The sequence below is a fragment of the Amphiprion ocellaris genome, chromosome 4, assembly GCF_022539595.1.
Source record: "Amphiprion ocellaris isolate individual 3 ecotype Okinawa chromosome 4, ASM2253959v1, whole genome shotgun sequence".
In the NCBI taxonomy this organism is placed as follows: domain Eukaryota; kingdom Metazoa; phylum Chordata; class Actinopteri; family Pomacentridae; genus Amphiprion; species Amphiprion ocellaris.
In genome coordinates, this window is record NC_072769.1 from 15,910,999 (window position 1) to 15,921,883 (window position 10,885).

The 10,885-nt window shown below is 40.5% G+C and overlaps 1 long non-coding RNA gene and 1 pseudogene across 1 annotated transcript; both read right to left on the reverse strand.

The window, feature by feature from the left end:
• Nucleotides 1–531: 531 nt before the first annotated feature.
• Nucleotides 532–5,588, reverse strand: LOC129348667 (uncharacterized). The gene is made up of 3 exons (XR_008601283.1): nt 5,371–5,588; nt 4,373–4,473; nt 532–2,646 (listed from the first exon to the last, which is right to left on the reverse strand). It is a non-coding gene; the product is annotated as an uncharacterized LOC129348667 (long non-coding RNA).
• Nucleotides 5,589–6,982: 1,394 nt separating this feature from the next.
• Nucleotides 6,983–10,885, reverse strand: part of LOC129348655 (DNA repair endonuclease XPF-like) — a 4,743-nt pseudogene continuing 840 nt past the window's right edge.

Sequence of the window (10,885 nt, forward strand, 5' to 3'; positions counted from 1 at the left end):
GATTATTTAAACGATTATTTTCATTATTTAATAATCTGTTATCAGTCAGAACCCTGGCAAACTTATTTTCTTCAGTTTTTTTAGTGGAAGTCACAAATAAAGGAGCTCTTGGTTTTTCCCGGCGTTACTGAGTGAAAAGCTGCTGTTTCAACACAGAACGTTCACATGCATCCACAAACCTCTCAGCACTCAAACACCCACAGACAGGAGGCCGGCTGGGCCGAGGCTCGGCGGCGTCCTCAGACCCACGAGTCGGGGAGTCGCTGAACTTGTTGGTCCAGTAGAAGTCCACGTAGTCAGTGTTGGCTTTGAACCGCAGCGACTGGCCGCCATCAGGTGGACCGGCTCGTCCTCGTAGGGCTCCTCCTGTAGCCTTGAGGGAACCACAGGAACATTCAGTAGCTGTTGGAGTTCTTCCTGTCAGGCTCGTGGTAGAACGGCTCTGAAGTATCTTGTACTTGTCTTATCTGGAACAATCTAACAGCCTAAACTGTTAACAGCGGTGTAAAGAAGCAAACACACAAGCATAGATTAGGACTCAAACTAGATTTATTTTAGAAAACAAATCAACTTAGAGGCATTTGTTCACACATGTGGCTGAATAGGAGGCCGTCCAATCAGATTTGAGGTCTTCACTCTGTAGGTTGGTTGTTTGGTGAGACTCTCGGACCTCCATCAGCTGACGTGGATGTTTGATGGTCTTCCTCTCTAGTGCCAGATGATTCATCCATGAATTCAGCAGCTACAGACTGAAATGAAGCTCATGCTGCCGTTATTGAATTCCTGTTCCAGATCAAATGTTCAGAGCTCACCTTGAATGCAGCAGTCTGCTGTCTGATAGTTTTTCTCATTGTAGTCTTCAATAAAGTCTTTTTCCTCATGTCAGGATGTGGTGAGACTCTTTCTCAGTCTCTGCAGACGTCCCTCATTGTGCATCTCCAGAGAAGAAACAGAAAAACTGATCACTGCTTCAGCATTACAAACGCTCTCCAGCATTGAGAGTGTTTTAGGAATTCATTCATTGTGTTGTGAACTTTGAAGGAGCAGAAACTTTACAGCAGCCAAAGATATGAGCTCCAATTCTGGATGTTTTAGGAAATGAAGTTCATCAAATGAACACTTGATTTTTGCTGATAACTCTCATTAAATTAATGAAGAAATTTAACATAAAAACCTGTAAACTCTCAGGCAGCTTTTGTTAAAGTTTGTCTATAATTCTATCATCATGTTCTGGAACCAGGACTCTGCAGAAGTTCCTTCCATCAGATACTTGTGTGTTTCTATTTAAGGCCTCAGGTTTGAACGTACAGCAGAGGATTAGAAAGGAGTGATTTTAATATTTAAATCAGTCCAGTAAATGTTTGGCATGAAAATTATTAAAATTTTGATTTAGATAGATTTGTGTCAAATAATATTGTAGAGTCTCACTTAAATATATCCAAATGAGTTCAGTGTATTTACATTTTATAGAATATTTGATTTCTTAATCTCAATACTGTAGGGTCTGACCCTAAATATTATAATAATGGTGTCAATTTAAATAATATTTTAGTGCAGAGTAATAAACTTTAATCAGCTAAACTTACATAATAAATATCACTGCACAATCTTAACCTGAACATTCATATTATTGAGGTAAATTTACATAAATCATGATATTCTAGAGTCTTAACTGGAATATTTCTAACATTAATCTTTTTGTATTGTGCTGATAAACAACAATAACCCCACTTTCAGATAATATTTGTTGTCTGTGATTGTGAGACTAAATTCCTCCACATTCTGGAACTGGACTGAATTTCCCAAAATGGAAACATGGACAGAATTTAACACTCATGTATCCATGGCAACGCAAAAGTTTCTGCTTCTTACCAAAGTTCACAACACAAGTAAAGATTTTAATGTAAAACTTCAGGGATGACTGCTGACCATAAGTATTCTGATCAATACTTCATGATCAATATCAGGACAGATGTTACAACTCCAGCTGTTCCATTAGACTGCAGTTATTCACAGAGAAATTAAAACATCACATTCCTCATAAAAACTAGATGGGACCTTTATTAAATAAAGTGTTGGTGAATAAACAGTGTAAAAAGTGCAAAGCAGCTCCATTAAATCAGGAGATGTGAGACTTCCACAGCATGGATCACCATCTGCTGTGTTGATTCATAGCTGAATGTCAGAATGAACTGAGCTAGAAAAGCTGCTTTGAGCTGCAACATTACGGTCTGACAATCCAACACCATCACAGTTTTCATCTGGTTGTTTTGCTCCAACATGCTGTGAAGTTCAGTTTTTACCTGAATCAATACAGAGATTATATTTTCAACCAAGACTGGAATGAAAATTAGAATGTTATGAGGTTATTAATGCAACTAAATCCTTTCAGATGGAAGGATTTACTTCTAAGTTCTAATTCAACTTTCAGTTGGAGCTCATTGCATTCACAAAGAAAAACAGCGAATACCTTCATAGCAACATTTAATAAACCTAAAGCTTCCCTGTTGGCTCATTGGTGGAGTTTGTTACTGAGCATCTGAACCTTAAATCCAGTGAGACGACCATCTTCAGTCGAGGCCAGTCAGAGAACTTCAAGACCTTCCATCAGCTGGACCAGATGTGGCATCATCTCCATCTGAACATCTGGATGACAGGAGAAAAGACAGAAATCAAACACAGATCACAGAAATACTATTTATTCACTTTCATCATTTTATAAAAGTAGCATGAACTTTATTAAAACTTGACAATATCGGTAATGAAAGTAAATGTTTTTATCTCGTGTTGAAGCTAAATTTAAAGTCAACTTTTAATGACAGTTTTATCCTGAGAGGAGTGAGAATGGAGCTTTTCTTTCCTTTTTATAATATTCCCCTCAAAATATTCTGTTACATTATTGGCTTTAGAAGCATTTTTCTTTATTTATTTTTACATACCCTCAGACTGAATGCACTTTACTGGTTTGCAGATAATTTCATGGACAATGACAATAAAGATCTTCTATTATAACATATTTTGCTAAAAACAAGAACTGCAAACCTCTCAACCCATCTCTCAGGCTGCAAAATTCCAAACCTCGCCGACCAAGAATTATCTGATGTAGTTCATCTATTATAATCTCTTACTGAACCAGCCCTGGAATTAATAAAATCTGTATATGGTATGATTTTCTCTGATGGGACCACTAAAACTGCATACAATAAAGTAAATCTCTTCTGCACTGCACACATACTACACTTTTGTATAACTCTGGATGTCAGAGTAAAGGCAGACAGATCCACCAATCAGCCACAACATTCTGACCACTGACAGCTGAAGAGAACAACATCCATCATCTTGTTCTAATGCAACGTGTGGATGTTTGACATGTACCACCACCGAAACACTGCAGGACAAACAACCCCCTAGTCTCCATGGCAACAGCAGTCCTTGATGCCAGCTGCCTCCCTCAGCAGGACAAATTAAAACTGCTCAGGAGTGGTCCGAGGAACACGACAGAGCTAAGCTGTTCACCTGGGTTCCACACTCCCCACATCCAGATCTGATTGAGCATCTGTGGGATGGTCCAGGATCAGCCTGGTCTAGGTAGGACCCACCCTGCAACCCACAGGATCCACAGAATCCACAGGACATCCCTAGAGGTTCTGATGAACCACTGGGTCAGAGGAGTTTTAGCAGCATAAAGGGACCAACACAGTATTAGTCAGGTGGTCAGAATGTTATACTGTTATATTGTCATGCTGATTATATGATAAGTAAATGTTATCAATTATAACGTCCACATTGATCAGGAAAAAAACCTATCAGTTCATTCAGAAACTGTGCGGTTAAACCTAAAAACACAGACCTCAACAGCAGTTTGTTTCAAAGCAAAACACCAGCTGGTTTTCACTAAAGAAGCTTTCAAAACAGCAATTAAATGATAGTTTTGTTCTCATTAAGTTCAGAGTCAGCCAAAATAATGTACACACATCAGGAAAAGAAAAACTTTATTTTATTTGTATAAGTACTTCTATACATATAAATACCTCTTTCAAAATTTGATCAAATCACGATAACTCTGTGTCCTGTTGTACAATGTTTTCCCAACAGATGGCATTACCCTCATGAATGGAGCATCAACAAGTGACGTCTACAACACAACAGAAATGTCTGGAAGCCAGTGGCCTCCACTTTGAGCACCTCTTGTAGTTGTAGAGGCCAAAGATAACTTTTATTAATCTCGTGATGTCTGAATAAATTTGGTATTGAAATATTTATGCAAGTTTTTCTTTTCCTGATGTGTGTAAACATTATTTTGGCTGACTCTGTATGATGGGTTTCTGACAGGTCACCAGGCAACATCTTTTTATAATAATGACAAACATACCTGCATTCTACAGGAGTGATTTTCCTCATGTGCAGGTAAAGATGTGTGAGGAGCTTAGAGATGACAGGAGCAGGAGTCATCCTCACTAATTCAGCTTCCACCTAGAAACAGAAAGACCACAAACAAACACACTGATATACTCTCAAATGTTCAACCTCACAGCCTCAAAATATCAGTTTAGGAAGTGTTGTGTTGCTAAATTCTGCTGAAAGCATTGACAGACATTCTCTTACAAGGTTGTGTAAAAAGCAGCCTGTCCTCTGAGCTACTGAGAAATCTTCCTGAACAAAGTTTCTATGTGTAAATCAGCTCAACAAAAACTAAAGCCTCAGTCACAGATAACAGGTATCACAAATTATAAAGAACTTTCTTTGTTAACTCAGACTTTCTGCTTCAACCTCACATAAAAAGGGGAGTTTAACTCCTCAGGTGACTGAAAATGAATGGCTTGTGCAGTTCTAGATCCAAAAGTAGGATGTTTAAACTCATCTTTTACTACAAATACATGCAATAATAAATAAATACAATGGCTGGTTGTTAGTTTATTCATTATTAATGTCATTTTATATACTAGATCGAACTTGAGCAGTGGAAGAGAGAAGGAATTTAATGAAATTATGGAGATTCAGAGAGGTAATGTTGTGCAATGTTAAGCGTGGTTTAATTCAAACCAGCTGAATGTTAAACTTCAGTGCAGCTGAACGGGTTTCAGTTAACCTTAAAGTAAAATAACTTTTTTAAAAGCTAAAATACACAGCAGAGAAATACAGGTTGAGAAGGTCATTCTAATAATGAGGGCAGCTGCTGCAGCAACTAACACAGGTGTTCAGCGGTAAGTTAGCCACCTGTGTTAATTAGCCTGCTAGCTAACTTAGCCGCTTAGCTAGCTAACAAGTCCGGACCAACTGCTCAAACACGACAAAACACAACTCTACACAAGTCGCTGACTTAACGTACAACAAAACAACGCTACAGGTTAGAAGTATTTATCTTCTTACCGTGTTTTACTCCAAAAACAAGGTCAACAGCAGCCAGAGATGCTACCAGACGTGCCGACCATAGATACTCATACACTTGATACGCTAGCGCGCTGTCTTCTAGACATATCTATGGTCTGTCCAATCACTGCTCTCTGCCTCTTGTTGTCGTCGTTTGGCTCCACACTTGCTGATGACCACTTCCGGTCTCAGAAAATGAAAAAAACTTACCTCTTTTCGTTTCTGTCTCTTACTGATTTTATTTTTTTGTTATTCTAAATATAAAAATCTAATTTCGTACATCCCTTTTTGATCATGAAAAGGAAAAAACGCCTTGTATTTTAATTTTTGTATTTTAAAACAAAGATCAAATAACCACTCCTTTTTTGTTTATCAATACCCGTTTCAGAACGGAATATACAATTGCCAGATAAATACACTGATCGTGTGCCTTGTGCTCTCTTAACAATTTGTTATGTATATGTTATTTGTTACATTAGTGCCCTATCAAGTGTCTATTCATGTTTTTCTCTTGTAGATGTATTTCACTGCTTTTTCACATTATGGCGAGGGGACTACAGATGAAAACTAGCCTTCCGGCTAATTCTGGCTTTTTTAACCATGTGTAATCATGTGTTTTATGAAATTGTATTGTCCCCTTTCAAATAGACTAAATTGAAATTGAAGCTATTAGGGACAAAAATGATCTCATTTAAACCCATTATGACTAAACTGTGTTGTTTAAGATTAATTGATACTGATTGCAACATGTGGCAGTCCAATTTCTCTTCAACACATTTTTATTAATGCTTTATTCTAATCTCATTTTGAGGTTGTTGAACCTGGTGCAATGAGAGCAATGGAGGAAAAGGTCATGGAAATCTATGTTAACCCTCAAGTGGTAAATGTTTCTGCAGAGAAGTTCAAATAGAACACACATTTGCTCTTTTTCAGTTTTTTTCAATTTTTTTAATTTTTATGTTCTTACATCTTATCTGGGGCTGCACAGTGGTGTAGTGGTTAGCGCTTTCACCTTGCAGCGAGAAGGTCCCTGGTTCGCGTCCCGGCTTTCCCGGGAGCTTTCTGCATGGAGTTTGCATGTTCTCCCTGTGCATGCGTTCTTTCTGCTCTAGTTTGTGTTTTGTCTGCAGGTATCTTTGTTCTTTGGAGTGGCACTACTCTGATCTGTGGTTACAAATCCGACCAAACTCTGGAGTGTTTATTGTTCTCGTGTTACATTTATTATCTGTGTCTGTCTGCTGTCCCTTCCTCTCTCCTCTTTACAATCACCCTAACCAGGCGAGGCAAATGCCACCGACCTCCCTGAGCCTGGTTCTGCTGGAGTTTTCCTAATAGATCACTGGATTTGTTGGGTTGCTGGGTGACCCACGATATGAGGTGCCCTGAGGTCATTTATGTTCTGAATCAGTGCTTTACAAACATGAATTTAATTAAACAGCTGTGTTTGTTCTGGAAAGCTGTACTTTGAAATAACACGTTATTATGAATTTCAAAAGAAGTTGACATTTTATAGATTGCACAATGTAAAAATATGGTTTGTTTCTGAGTAAAAATAATACAATTGCACACATTTGCAAAGTAGTTTCCAAAATACCAATACAAATATTGCAATATTAAATTCATTCTGCATATTAAAACAACACACATTTGGATGACAAAAAATGATCCTGATGTCACTGAAAAGTTATTCACATACATCGGTCAAAATATCTGATTTACTGTCCATCATGTCTGTTTGGTCTTCTGAACAGGAGCAGGAACATCAGCGACATTATGCAGAAACTCATACAGCAACTTAGCGTATTCAGCATTCCCAAGTATTTCTGCCAGCTTGTTCTGGCTGAGTTCGGCTAGGTCTGCCAAACTGTCTGCATTTTTAATAAGAGCCCTGTAGTTTTTCATATTGACCCCCGGCATTTTCAAGAGGAAGTCATAAGGTCCGGGGTTGTAGAGGTCTGTTGATTCAGCCACAAGGTCTGACTCAGCTGTGACCGCCTGAGCTGCTGAAGCATCGGGTTCAGGTTGGCCTTGTTTTTAGTTCCAGGAAGAGCTCGGCTGTGGCGTGTGGGGAGGGGCACCAGAGTATACGGAGGCGAGGGAAGTGCAATGTGAGTAAAGTAAGCTTTGAAGAAACATCATTTGACGATATCTCATGACGGAAGTCTGACCGGGCCATGAGGGAAAACGGTTTAGCCGGGTCGAACTCGATGAGCAGCACTGCTTTCCTGTAGTAGCGGGTCATGGAGAGGCACTGGGTGTAGAGGCGGCCGCTCTGCAACGAGCCGATCAGGTCACTGACGCTCTTACGCTCAACGCAAGTGTCTGGGTTAAAATGTAGTCGCCAACTTCTAGGGTGACGAGATCAATGTCCAGCCCACGGCGGTGCAGCAAGGAAGGCAACTCACTGCGGAACTCACGCATGTCCACAATGACTCGTGAAGGCTCTCTGGACTGCTCCTGGCCTCCTGGTTATTGGACACGGAATGGAAATAAAAACACAAGACATGAGTCAAAAACTAAAGGCAGAAAATAAATATGGGTTTTTCATTGAACGGCCCACACCCAACCATCTTCAATTTGACAGATTTCTTATTTTTTTTAAAGTGATGAATATTGATTGAGTTGACCATGTGTAAAATCTGTGGTCACAAGCAACATTAGTTTTTGAATTCAATTTGAATTCATTTTTGCGCCAATCTTTTTTGTACACATGTTAAACTCAATCAATATTCACCATTTAACAAAATATCAGTCAAACTGAAGATGGTCAGGTGTAAACTTTTCATTAAATTGGTAAGTTGAGGTGGAATGACCCATATAGACATTTAGAAACTGAATAAAATCGACATACCTGCTTTGCGGGTGTTGGTGGTGGCATTTGCAGGTTCTAAGTTTCTAGCAAGATCTAGGTTGGTGTCTTCTCGTCCTTCCCTCTCCTCTGGAATGACCACAGTAGCCTTTTCCCTACAGAAAAACACACATAAACACCAATGAGAAGCCAGCACTTAACTAAGTAGATATTAGTTCCAAGGGGTTTGAGGGGAAAGAAATGGTTCTAACCTGATGAGATGTTCAAACGCTTTCTTTTCTTTAGACAGTGCTGTCAGGTACTTCTGTTCTTCTGTTGAGCCTCCATAGATGAGGAAATACACCCTAAGTGTCTTTCCAGGGCGGTTAGCTTTGTAAATCTCCAGCTGGCGAACAAAACTCAGTTCAGCATCGTACAGAACCACAAAGCTGGGCTCCACCTCGTGCAGCACCCGGTCAAGCTGTGGGGGTCGGTGCAGCCTTTCAGTGGATGGATCACAGTCAGAGGTTCCTTTAGGACGCCGTAATAGTCGTCTGATGACAAATCTAATTTAAGCTGTTCTTCCTCTCCTTCATGTTCCTCCATCAGTTCGTCCTCGTCTCCGCTGCTGCCCATCACTGCTGCTTCACCTGTCTCCTGTTTCCCAACCATCTGGGTCAGTGTGAGTGACGGTCTGCTTTTGGTTCTTGTGGTCTTTGTGTTTTTTTTCTGTGCGGGTTCCTTCCCTTTGGACACTTTTTTGACTCGGCCTTTTCCCCTTTTCTCTAAGTCCAGTTCCAAGGCAGCAACTGCAGCAGAGTCCCGTTTGCCGATTGTTCTCGTGTACAGGCGGTTGAGCAGCCAATCAGAGCCGTGTTTGATGCACTGCTGCAGCTGAGCACAAGTCGGTCATCACTGGCACAAATCAGAACCCGACCTGAGGGCGACATGTTAGGTGGTTAGTGGTTAGACAACATGTATGTACAACAGGGATATAAATAATGAATCAAAAGCATATACATGACAGAACTGGATTGACCCTTTTATGGTGAATTTTTCAACAAACTTTACTCAGCTTGTGTTGTCTCCTATCACTGACCAACACCTATGCTATGCTAGTCAATCAGAACTCCATTCATTCCTATTTGAACACTTGTAATCTCCTGTGTGCTCGTATGTTTTATTCTGGTCTCCACCAAGCTGGAACTTTTAATGGATTTCAAGGGACCATGCTGTGCACCAGGAAGTTGGAAAAGCTAACAGGCTGATCAAAATGCTCTAACAATGGTACATTTTTTTGTAAATTCATAGGTTTAAATGCACTGTTGACACAACAGACTGCTATAGTAGTTTAACAGCACTGAGCTCTAACCTGGTTCATGTTGAGAGCTCTTGTTCCCTCTCTCGATCTCCTCCAGCACCTCAGTCAGAGCCTCCACTTTGGGCTCTTCTCCAGCACCAGCTCCCGCTTCACCTCTGAAACCCACACAATAGACTGAGCCTTTAGTCGTTTCAACACGAATACACACACAAGCATTTAATCATTTGGATATCTACTTTGAAGAAGACACTGTCAGAATAGATTGCTCATTGGTCAGTTACCTGAGGCAGAGGTTGGCTTCTGTTTCTCAGCTTCTGCTCCAACTTTGAGTTTCTTTTTGCTCTCAGGAACGCGGTACACTCTGCTCCTAGCGTTCACAAACATGGAGGTACTGGAGTCCAGGAACAGCCAACCTGAAAGTCACAACAGACACAAGCAATCAAACACAGAAACAATCAATAGATTACAAAAATTAAGCAGGAATTTTCCCTCGATCAGGCACTGAGAGCAACTAAGTACATCTAGTTTACCTGAATTGGAGCCAAAGTTCTTCTGGCTGGAGCGCAGGGACTCGAGCAAATCGAAGAAGGTGACACAGTCGTACTGGGTGAGGTAGAGCAGGAGGACCCTCAGCACCTTCAGGTCTGAACCAGAGCCTTGGTCTTTGCTCCTAGCTGATGCCACAGGGGGTCCAGGTTAGTGACGGATAGTCTGGATGGGAGTGAAACAAACAGAACTTTAAAGAAAGAACATTCACCTCCTTCATAGATTATCAACAAGGTATTTTATTAATAAAATACAATGTGTTAAATGAAATGTTTGCCATGGAATAAGCTCATCGTACCTGGGCCACAAGTACAGCTTCTTGACGAAGAGGTTTCTCATCACACGCTCTACTTGGCAGAAGCCTGAGGAGAAAGCTGTGGCCTTGTCAGTGAAGGCCTTAATGAAGCCCGTCTTGTTCTTCTGTCTGAACAGACGAAGGGTGAAGGCCTCCTGGCATGACTCAATTATTTTACGGGCGCGATACACCAGGATACCTAGAGGGGGGGTGGATCAAAAGGCTGTAAATACTGCATGCATTTGAAATGGTTAAACTAACACAACTTCTTTGGTTTTGTACCGTTTTAAAATAAAGTGAGACGATAAAGCATGTATGCAGCTACTATAACATGCAAATACACCAGCAAATATTGCAAGATAATTGAGACTAATAACTGCTAATGATGAAGAATATGAAAGAAAACAAAAATGGCTCTCATTTTCTGACCTGATATAAGATGAGCAGGGATGCGGTCAGCGAGGAAGTCCACCACCAGGATTCTGCTGGTGACAAACAGCACCCCTCCCTCAGTGTAAACGTTATAACGCTCAGCGCTCTGGACATCGCTGGTGACGTCCTCGGC